Source organism: Camelus bactrianus, chromosome 29 (genome assembly GCF_048773025.1).
Source record: "Camelus bactrianus isolate YW-2024 breed Bactrian camel chromosome 29, ASM4877302v1, whole genome shotgun sequence".
Lineage (NCBI taxonomy): Eukaryota > Metazoa > Chordata > Mammalia > Artiodactyla > Camelidae > Camelus > Camelus bactrianus.
The window spans coordinates 28,693,421-28,705,167 of record NC_133567.1 but is presented as its reverse complement, the minus strand read 5'-3'; the positions used below and the strand labels follow the sequence as shown (position 1 = coordinate 28,705,167).

Here is an 11,747-nt window from a genome sequence, read left to right as displayed (position 1 = left end):
CGGGAAGGCCAGCACCGCCCTCTTGAGGCCTCCCTGAAGACACATAGAAGCATAGGACACAATGCAGCCCATCTCTCTTTTCTTTGAAAACACCTTTATTGTGCTACGATTTCTGTTCCGTCAATTAGACACATCTCACATGTAGTATTTGATGAATTTTCATAGACGTCTATACCCCGAAAACCATCACCACCATCAAGATAGCTACCATTTCCTTCACTCCCCAAGAGGGGCAATTTTCCAATTCCCATATTTACCCCTTCCCACCCCCTTCCCTCCCTGGTAACCATTAGTTTGTTTCTCTATGTCTTTGGGTTGTTCTTCTTTTGTCGTTTAGATCCTTTCTGTACTTTGTTTAGATTCCACATGGAAGTGGTATCATATGGCATTTTTCTCTCTTCTGTCTTACTTCACTCAGCATGACTCTGTGTCCATCCACGTTGCCGCAAATGACATCGTTTTATCGTTTTTCATGGCTGAGTAGTACTCCATGGCATAAATTGACCACTTCTTCATTATGCAGTCACCAGGCGATGGACGTTTGGTTTGGTTCCAAGTCCTGGCTGTTATAAATAGGGCTGCTGTGAGCACTGAGGTGCATGTGACTTTTTGAATTAGCTGTTTCTCCTGACGTATCCCCAGGTGTGGGAAAGCTGGATCATATGGTAAGTGCATTTTTAATTTTTTTAAGGAACCTCCATCCTGTCTTCTGTCGTGGCAATGCACCACGTGGTTTTGATGCAGAGCCATGCTCAGAAAATAACGGGTATTTCTAGAGGTCAGATACGAAGTGCATTGAGCTTGATGTGTTCCAGAAGAAGGCATTCTGGCAGGGCTGGAGGAGAGTGACCAGGGGAGTGTGGTACAGGCAGGATTCAGACCACATGGGGTCGTGCCAGGCTTGGATCAGGAGCCTGGGCTTCCAGTCATCCCTTGGTAACCTTAGGGCACTGGTTCCTTGACTTCCCCCTGATGCCCCCATCCATGGATTCTGACACATCTTGTATAAAATTTTAGAGGAGTTGCACGGATTTTACATGCTCCCACCCGTGTTCTTTATATCCTCTCTAGATTACTCACAGTATCTGTGTCAACGTGAATGCTATGTAAGTAGTTATCATCCTGTGGCCAATTCAAGTGTTGCTTTTTTAAACTTTCCGTTTTTTTCTGAATATTTTCCTTCCACAGTTCGTTCAATCTACTGGATAGGGGGCCCCTAGATATGGACAGGGGACTGTATTCTCAGTCTAATCTAAAATAGACTACCCAAAGTAAAGCAAACCAAACCCAAATGAGCTGTTTTAATTAACAGCACTTAGAGCACTGGTTCAGTGACTCAAGTCTCCGAGCTGACTATTTTGGTGAACAGTGTTCATCTACAGGAGCATGTTCCAGAACCATCTATCACCTCAGGAGTCAGCTTCTGTTTATTCTGTTGCTTTCTTAAGCTGAACTGTATCATCACCCAGAAGCTCCTGGTTTTCAGCACACTGCTGTAATCTTTTCTGCAGGCTACTCATTTCTTATGTGTTTCTTCCAAAATTATTATTTCATATAATTTTTCACCTATAAGATAAAGTAACTCAATAACCTGAATGTAATTTTTCAAAATATGGAAATAACTAAATTAAAAGATTTCACATGAAAACCAATGCCTATTTAATGAAAGCATCATGAAAAAATAAGGGGCAAAAACAAACAAACAAACAAACAATGGATGTAGCAAAGTTGTGCACAGTACAGTGTGTTAGTAAAAGAAGGTTGTGTTCACAGTCTGAATCCTCAAAGTTTGTATGATTTTATTTAACACGACAAATACGTGATGGGAGCAATGATTATTACTGTATTTTGCAGAAGAGGAAAGTACATTTCTTACGAACAGGTTAGTGGATTTTTTGTACGTATCTTACACTGAAGATCATAAAATCGCAGAAAAAAGAGCCTTCCTTTGGCAATAAGGGCTCCTCTGATCGACCTTTCTGGCCCTGTGCCCTGCCCGCCTGCAGCCCAGGACAGGTGCGCTCAGTGACACGCCCACGAGACACAGCTGCGAGGCCTCCCTCCTCTCCTCCCGAGGCCCTCCACCTGCCAGGACCCAGCTCAAACGCTTCTCCTCCCTGAAACCCTTACCAGGAATCTCCTGTTTATTTCTAATTTTTTTTAAATATTAAACTTTTCTGCATTCTTACCTTACTCCTCCTTTATTTTCCCAGGTGGGGAACGCCATATTCACCCTCGTGTCTTCTACAAACACAGCACGGTGTTGCCTGTTCACCTGTCAAACACTTGAGAGCTTATGTTTCAGGCCCAGGGATAAAAAGGGAGTCCGGCCCTGGAAGGTCGCGGTCCAGCTGGGAAGACTGCAAACAGCTGCGCACACAATGCCACGAATTCAAAATAATTTTTGAGTTTCTTCAACTCTTGCAATTATTGCTGCTGAAACCAATCAAATGTACATACCTCTTAATAACTAATTTTCAAAAGTTTCTAAAATTACAATATACTTCTAGGAATAGCATTTTGCTTATATTAGTTGCTATAACTTACACTCAAGTTCAGCACCGTTACTAGTATAAAGTACTCATCCCAGATCGGCGTGCTCCCTGTGGTGCGCGCACCTGCTCTCTGGCTTGGTCTCTCTCTTTCTTCGTTTTTCCCAAGTCTGCTTCAAGAGCTTGCTTGTCTTGCTTCAGTCTTTTGAGGTCTTCCAATAAGCCTGTTTTCTCTTTCTTGATATTCCTAGAAATACAAAAGCAACTTATTCCTAATCACGACAGATTGCGATATAGGCTCTCTTTTACCCAATTCGTCCTATTCTGCTGCTGGTCATCTTTCCTAAATTTCAGCTCTGATTTTACCCCGCCCCCTCCAAATGATGACGAGCTTCCCGGAGCCCGCCGGAGCCAGCTCTGAGCATGTGCCCAGCACAGCCGCAGGGCCCTCCCCACCGCTGCTCTCACTGCTCCCGGATGACGACGACCCCCTAACTAGCCCGCCTCTTCCACTCCCAGCACCTGCGGTCCGCCCTCCACACAAGAAGAGGTGAGTTGTTTTGAAGAGTCCATTAATATCACTCCTTCATCTGAAACTCTCTGGTGACTCCCCTGTGTTAGGGTAAATCTGAAGTCCTTATTACCGTGACCTTCAGTGTCGCAAAACCCAGTGTTGCCTGCTCCTCTGATGAATGTCCCACAAATCTTCCCCCTCCTGCTCCACTCGGGCTGCAGAGACCTCCTGGCTGGCTGGGAACAAGCTCAGCACACTCCTTCCCCAGGGTGTTTGCACTGACTGCTTCCCCTGCCTGCAGCTCTGCCCGCCAGAGCCGGGTGTCTCACTCCTGCACTGGCTCAGGACTTCTGCTCAGGTGCGGCCCCAGGAAGGCCTTCCCTGATCCTTCTTTCTAAAATGGCAGACCCCAACCTGGCCCCCAGGTGTGCTGCTTTATTTTCTTCTCAAAACACTCATCAGCACCTGACACAGTATATATTTACTTAAAAGCAAAACTTGACTTTGCTCACCTTTGTATCACAAATGCAGGAAAAATAAAGGCTTGGCCCAACATTCCACACAACTCTCAATATCCTCATTCCTCTGCTTCACAGAGTCACACTTATCCTTCAAGACTGAATTCAAGTGCGGCTCTTCCCGATAACCTCTCCCCACCCCCACCCCCACGAACCTTCCATGTCCCTCCAGCACAGCACTCAGTGCTTTGTTTTCCATGACCCTGACCTGTGTGCAGGCCTTTTCTCTTTAACAAACTGCAAGCTCTGTGGGGACCGAGACTGATGTCACCACCTGGTTACCTGACGGCACTAAGCAGAGGGCAGTTGCTCAGTAAATGAATGTGGGACTCAACTCAGAACTGCTGAAGGAATTCTCGGATTCATGGCAGGACACTTGGTACAGTTCAGTTTCAAAATAAAAATTGTCAGAAATTTTGTATCACACTACCTTAAAATCCAGCCTTACCAAGAAAATAAATCCATCCATAAAGCCCTGTATTGTCATGGGTTTTGGCTTCATCATTTCATTGTTGAATCTTCTGTGTGACCTTCTGTGGATGTCATTTCAGGAGAGTTACTGAGGTTCTTCAAGATTTTACTGTGAGACACACTCAGGGGCCTCTGGCCACCTCTCTGACCTGATCTTCCACCACTCTGGTCCTTACTCCTTTCAATACAAAATATTCAGTTCTTAAAAATTCAAAACTAACGCACAGTGGAACTCTGTGTCACTGAAGATGAAAAGTTTATTTTCTCTAAAGAGCAAAACACTAAGTGAGGAGTACACTCTAAGGGAAACGCTGATGTGGGATCTAAAAGAACGCAAACCCTCAGAGTGTTGGCTTATTAGGAATATAAAAATACTTCCTGCCAATTCTCAGAGGAAAAAACAAATCAATGTCCCACAAAGATTTGCTGCATTTTCCTGTGGGGTCTGTGCCCCCTGTCATGTCATTCTAGACTCCCTTCTGAGAAGCACACATTGCCAGTCAGACACATGGAAACTAACCAACCAAATACAGTCCACTACCTGAACCTTAGAATCAATTTTTCTGTTTTTCCAGAGACATTATAAAAGGACGTTAGGACTCCATATATGATCATCTAACCCCAATGTACTAAAGAAATCATTTATTTCATTGTGAAAATTATTTAGAGCTCCAGTTTTGGACCCTGGAATAGATCTTCTCTTTTAAAAAACAGGCAATATAAGATGTGAAATTTTGAAGCACTTTACTGAAGCATTTGGGAAGAAAGCAGATGTAAATCGTCATGCTTCAGAACTAGGCAGATTAGCCTTGGCCTAGGGAAAGGAGATTTTTCCCCCCTACTTACTCAAAAGTGCCCTCACTTGCCAACCTGTGTACTTTCTAGCTTTGTCTGTACAATGTGTGTCTTTTTCTATTTTGCATGAAAGATCAGTGTGAGCTAACAGCAGCCCTGCCTCAATGCCCTAGGTTATCTTACAGAAAAATGGAAGAAGTATGTGAATATGTGTAACATACATGACATTCACAGCCAAAGAAGTTTCTTCTGACAGCAGTCCTATTTGCATGTTTTGGTGAAATGGTTAGTCACTTCTTAAAAGAAGGCAGGACCCTAGCTTGCCCACGGCTGTTGGTTCAGCTCCTTCACTTAACATGTTAAAGGTGGGTGTAGTAACATCCAAAACCCCTTACAGTGTGAGCTCTGCCAGCCCGCCACAGTGAGTGCTGGTTCTCACCACTGAGGCTCCCCTCCTCTGGAGAAACATCCTCACCAAATGGCAGCCCCTGGCCCCTGGCCTAGAGGTACACCCACCCACTTACTAGAGCACACTTCAGCCAGGGCCTGACTGGCTGGGGGGCACAAATGGCTTTCCCTCACTTGCCTCATTTGGGGACCAACTCTGCGGTGCAGTCTGCTCTCCTGAGCTTCCTGGTGAGGGAAGAATGACGCCAGCCTCTGGCTGAGACCACGGTCTCACTTGCCCTCCCTCCCCCTGCCCACCCCCATGTTGCATCTCTCGCTCCCCTTCTCCTGAGAGTTATCCTGCAGGAAATCACCTCCACAAGGACCCCCAGCTCAGGGTCTACTTGTTTGGAACCCGACCTAAGACAGTAAATGATACTGTATATTTATTTTACTATTATTACTAAAAGCATCATTACTGAGATGCATTACATAAGTGTCCCAGGCTTAATGACAGATCAAGAGGGCTGTTCAATTTCCTAAAACTGATGTCAAATTCAAATATGAATATGCTGAAAATACTGAAGTATGTATTAGTTGTCTAACGCCAAAAGAAAATCCACTGAAAACTAAAAACATGAAAGTTACAAAACTGAAAATCAATGTAAAATTTTAAAATTTCCAAGTATAACTAAATGTATTGTTAATATAACAATAAAATGCTTAGAAAGAATCGATTTGATTTCAAGAATTTAAAAAGGACTTACTTTCAGGATGCTAATTTGCTGAATAAGCTCTGGTTTTCCTTGAAGATTCACTCTTCATTTTTCTTGTTCATGGAGATCTTTCACTTGATTATACAATTTTTCATTTTCCTTTTTATAAATAGAAAGTTACATTGTAGTTGTCAGCAGGACCTATATAACATTAGCATATGTGCTCATGAAAGATACATCCTTTAAATATTTTTAGTCTTTAAATTTCTTTAGTTTTTGAGTAAGCTTTAAAACAGTTTTCAAACTTTCAATTTCCTCAGAAGACAATTTGCTAGCTGAAAACAACTGTTTCCAAAATGCTCCAAATGCTTAGTAAACAAAAAAGTTGCAGAACTTCCCAAAGCCAACGAGCCTGGCAGTATAATGTAGTGCGTTTCACAGGGGTAAGCGGGCGAGTGACTGCAGGAAAAACCACGTCCTGATTTTGCACATCAGGGATGGAAAGGCCAGGGGGGCTGTTTGTGTGATGAAAAAGAACAAACCCGACTCTATATTAGATCTGTTCCTTTGACTTTAACCCTGTGCTCTGTTTTCTAGGCTCAGTCTTGCCAGCTCTGCACCTTTTGTGGAACAATGTTGCCAATAGCCTGAAATATAGAGGAGAGCCTGTTCCCAAGGCTCTGACTTTTAAGGACATTAACACATTTCCATTCACATAAAGATAACAAGTTGCAGAATACAAAATAACATTTCTTTTGTTGGAAGTTTACAGGGGCACCATGATCTGACCTACGTGGACAGCTGCAAGTACACAGGATTCCAAGAACAAAGAATTCTTATGTCAAGAAGTTTGCAACAACCAAGCAAGTAGGAAAGGAGCCTGAATTCTGACTTGGGGAAGATGGTTCTCCAGGACCTTAATCTGCCATCTTCTTGGTCTGCCAGCTTTCTGAATGGCTTTCTAAATAAAGAAACTGTTCATTGCCCCAAGACCCTGTCTCCTAATTTACTGGCCTTTGTGCAGTGAGCAGAATGAGTTTGGACTTGGTGACATTTGTACCTTCTTTTTTTCTGTTTTTGGCCCATCTTTCTGTGGTGAGGAAACTGGATGGAGCCACAGTGGGTAGACAGGCTTGTTTCTGGAACTCTCTGTAAGCAAGGAGGTAGAGACTAGGTGTTTCCAGGAGATCAGGATGAGGCAAAGCAAAGGCTACACCCAGCTCAGCACCTGGCTTGAGCTAAGAGGGACTCAGACAGTGAGATCAGTGGCAGTCTGTGCTTAGATGCTCTGGTTTATTAACCTCTTTAAAATTAAAAGTCTGATGAAAACCAAGGAACTTTGTGAATCTAATGAAACTCTGAACTGTCTCACCACACCTGGCCTATGCCTGGCAGATAGTCTGTGCTAAATTCTGCAGAATTCTTGAAACCCAGAAAAATATGTACATATGTTGATACACAAGTTTTGTGTTCTGTGTGTGTGTGAGGGGTGGCTGGCATACTCATGGGTCTGTTCCTTAAAACGCCATGCTCCGTGCAAGCTCAGAACTGCAGGCAGAGGGTCTGGATGGCTCTCAGTGCCTCTAGGGCCGTGTGTCCTGCGAAATCAGTACTATCTCATTTGCAGTAAATGCTGTCGCCTCTGATGCGGTAGCACTTTCTCTGGATGTCCCTGGAGTGAAAGTGCTTCTTATTGGCAGGCTCAAGGCTTAGGCTACTACTGTCAAAGTGGAAAAAGGTAATGAGATGGAAGGGGGTTGGGTGGTGGGGAGGAAATGAAGGTGAAGCTCGTGCTGGAGATCACCAAACCTGTCCTGCCTGCCTGTCAGGTTAGCGTCATCAAGATGCATCACACAGAACAAATGTCTGACTTCTACAGGACACGTACATTTTCTCCCAATTTTAAGTCAAATTTTTTTTCAGTCTCAGGGCATTGGCAATTAATGTCCGATTCATATTTCTGAATATAATATCAAAACTAGCCAATATTATCTACTGAATATCATTACAAAAAATGAAAGAAAAATGGGACAGTTTCTAAGGAAACATGGCTATAACATTAGTCATAGGCAACACGCATTAACTGGTTACTGTGCGGAGGGCACTCAGGTTGGCCTGCACTGTCTTTTTTATGATTTAAATATATATATTTCCTAATGTGGCTTTTATGTCACACAAGTGACTTTTAAGTGTAAAGCAAGAGAAAACTGGTAGCCAAGGAAAGCCTGCCGGGCCTCTGTTCTCTGAGCCCATGGAAGGCCCCGCCGGCCCATCCAAGCCCTGACCAGCGGGTTTGGCAGCAGCTGTGACAACGTCCCTGTGTCCCTCGGGGACAGCCAGGGCGTAGGCCCTGCACCCTCAGAAGCCTGGTTTCCTACGGGGCCGTGGGCACCTCTGGGCCCCTGGCTCACTACACCAGTGAAAACTCCCTTAATCTGTAGTCTTTTAACTCTGAGTTGGGAAGGGCGGCTCCCCTGGCAGGCAGGCTGGGGGCAGAATCAGCCTGCCTCTGCTGCAGGGCTCCGAGAGATGATGCACTGTCTTATCTTAATTTCACTACCACTCTTATGAGACAGGTACTGTCAGTCTCATTCCCATTTCACAGATGGGAAAACTGGCTCAGAGTGGGGATGTGACTTGCCTAAGGCTGCACAGCAGGTAGTGAAGCCAAGCCTAAAACCAGACTCTGAATCCAGACCCCATGCTCTTTACCACTTTAATTCTGCCCATGACAAATGTACAGACCAGTCAAATGATTACTTCCTCATATTGCCAGAATTCCCATTACCTGTTAAATGGACACAAATATTTTTAAATGCCTTATTTTCAAAACCAAAGGATCTCATAACAAACTCATTGTGTGCTGAAGAACCCTACCTGTTGACGTCCCTGAACAAGTGTCTCTTGTTCCTATTTCTTTTTTTTTATTTTATTTTTCGTCTGTGGCAGGAGCCTTTCCTCAAAAGGCAACCACCTTTGTTTCTTGTTTGATTCTTCAATGCTACTTCACTAAGAAAATGCAGAAATTATTTTATTTGGGAAAGGAAATGATGAAGTGAGGAAGAATAAAAGAAAACACAAGGTGCACAGACCTAGAACTGTCTTACAACCACACTGGAATTAGTTTAACACCAGCGACAGTTAATTCATTACAGGATGTTTTGTGCTGATGGCTCTGATGATGTAATTAACTCAGAAATGCTACACAGTGTCATTCTCTGAACTTAGCCCTTCTACAGCAATCTTTCTGAAACTCTGTCTTACTTGAAGGTCACCACCGTGAACTAAGGGATTTATTTTCAAAAAGGACTGCTAACAAGAGAAGGATCAATATGAGCCAGTTTAAATTCTGATTTTTCCCCAGGGGTTTGATTTAGGCTCTTCTGTTGGGAGACACTCTCAGGAACCAAGTCACTGGCAGCAAATACATCAAGTCAAAGAGCCACAGGGACAGAGGGTGACAATGCATTTAGCAGGGAGTACTAGTTCTTTTTCCATAAATAAAAGGAAAAGTAGGACAATGTGTCTAGTACCTTGGCTCGAAGAATATAATTGTCTTGACTCAGTTGGAATAGTTTCTTCTCCTGCTGTCTCTGTAGTTCCTCCATCTTATCTTCCAAAGCTCTCGCTCTTTTTCTGAGAATGTGACTGTAATCCGCTGCCCGAGGGCCTGTGCCTCTCTGCATTTTCCCTCTGCTTCCTGAATTCTTTCAAACATAGTCAGTTTTGCTTCCTTGTTCCCACCACCGTAGCCTGAAGAATCCTTTTAAGGAAAAGCATTACTTTGGTATGTAGAGTTATATATTAGATTTGAACACAGTGGGTTAGGGAAAAAAAACACAAATGAAAATGACACGGTTAACAATGTTCTACTACACAAGAAAATCAATAAATGTTCAGTAAGAGTGAGTGAGTGCAGTATCACTCAGTGCAGAAGAAATTTTATTATTTATAATTTAATTTTAACATATAATTATAGACCATACAACCATTATGAATATTACTGTGAAATTCAACACCTACATTCAGAAACTGAACACAGGCATCAGTTTCTGAGGGGCCCTCAGACTTCTCGGGGAGCCACGCAGCTTTCCCCGTGGGAGGCTGGAGTTGATGGCTTGGTGAGTCCTGCTCCAGATATTTCTAAATGTCATGAACAATGGATAAAACACCGCAAATACAAACTACGTTGAATGTGTATTCGGCAATTATGTAACAAGAATCACTAATACAACAGGAGCACTAAGACAAGTGAGGATCTCACAGCAGGCAGGTGCGTAACAAGTGCCCTCACACAGCCGTCCCCCTGCACGCAGGACCCTGGACGCGGGACCCCTGCCTGGAACCGGCTTCTACTCCATTTGACGCGGAGGCCAACTGACACAAGGCTCATGTCCAATGACACATGGAGCTAAATAAACGTGAGGAGAATGTGGATCAGGATAATTTCAGGTTTTGTCACTTTTAAATAAATTACTCTTTTAAATGTTCACAGAAATAACTAAAAATATCTAAAAGAGGAATCAAAGAGCAGCTGATAAATTTATGAAGAATTTTAGTTCAGATTAAGTGGACTTTAAAGGACATTTTTCTGTATAAAGTATATCAAGGTATAGTATCACTGGAATAATATAAATTGCATGGAAACTATAACAACAAGTTTAAGTTTGATTAAAGAAATAAACGATAATCCTGCTCTAATACTGTGATATCATTCATCACATTAGAAAAAATGTTATTCATGTATATCTTGGTCAAATTTTTGGCTTTTAAGGTACCTCATAAATCCCCAAACAGCAGAAATAGTTCTAAGGCCAATAATTATTCAGTTAGTAATACAAAAAGAAAGTTTCAGGGAACTCCCTAGAAGAGATCTGGAGGCCCGTACTTAAACCCTGCAGGTCCTGAACTGACCCCCAGTGAAAGTTTCCCTGACTGACTTCGAGGTAAGTGAAGAATTAAAATTTTATATTTTTAATATAATTTCTTTAGGATGTTAACTTTTTAAATGCAAAGTTTACTTTTTCCATTAAAAGTGAAATAACTGGTTCTTAAAGGTTTGGAAACTACAGAAAAGTCAAAAGAAGAAACAAGTCCCCAAATGTACCTCACCCCAAGATTTCCTTCAAATCTTTTCCAGGTTTTTTCCTTATAGAGTAGTAATCACATTTAATTGGGCAGTTTGATTTAGAAGGTTTTCTGTAGAAACCTCTTAAATCATTCATAAAGAATCTGTTTCAGTCAATGTAAAATCATGCCATTAATCCCTCCAAGTCACTGGAGGACCATTAACGTGGTCAGTGAAGGGGTCAGACCCGCCAGCACTGTGATTTTCCCCGGGACGGGGCGGCGGGAGTGTGGCGGGTGGTTCTTGCTCCAGCTGCTGTCAGCCAGTGCTTTCACACCAGAATTCTCCCTTCCTGAGTTCTTCATTTTGACTTCTCTAAGTTGTTACTTTTCAGTAATAGTACATGGACAGTATCTTTTCCTTTATACAGGAAAGGAAAGTTGCTTAGATATGAAATTCAAACATGAAAACACTGCAGAATTTGGGACTTCTCAGCCCTTCTTAAAAAAACAATGGATTAAAAAAAATTCAGTCAAATTATAGGGCAATCAAAATTAATTCCAGAATGGAGGAGCAATGGCTAATGGACTGGTGAAAAGCATTCTGGCTCTGTAATAACCAGAACCAAGATCCACTTTCAAACACTTAAGGGAATTACAGCTGCTGGAGAGAATATAATAAATATATTAATTATAAATAATATAATCATACATAAATATATATAATGATATATGACACATACATTATATATAGTATATAAAATAAAGTTATAAATAATATACTTAC

The 11,747-nt window shown here is 42.5% G+C and overlaps 1 long non-coding RNA gene across 1 annotated transcript; it reads right to left on the bottom strand.

The window, feature by feature from the left end:
• Positions 1-285: 285 nt before the first annotated feature.
• Positions 286-6,576, bottom strand: LOC141575534 (uncharacterized). Its single transcript, XR_012503175.1, has 3 exons — positions 5,945-6,576; positions 2,548-2,739; positions 286-2,433 (listed from the first exon to the last, which is right to left on the bottom strand). It is a non-coding gene; the product is annotated as an uncharacterized LOC141575534 (long non-coding RNA).
• Between the last annotated feature and the right edge of the window lie 5,171 nt (positions 6,577-11,747).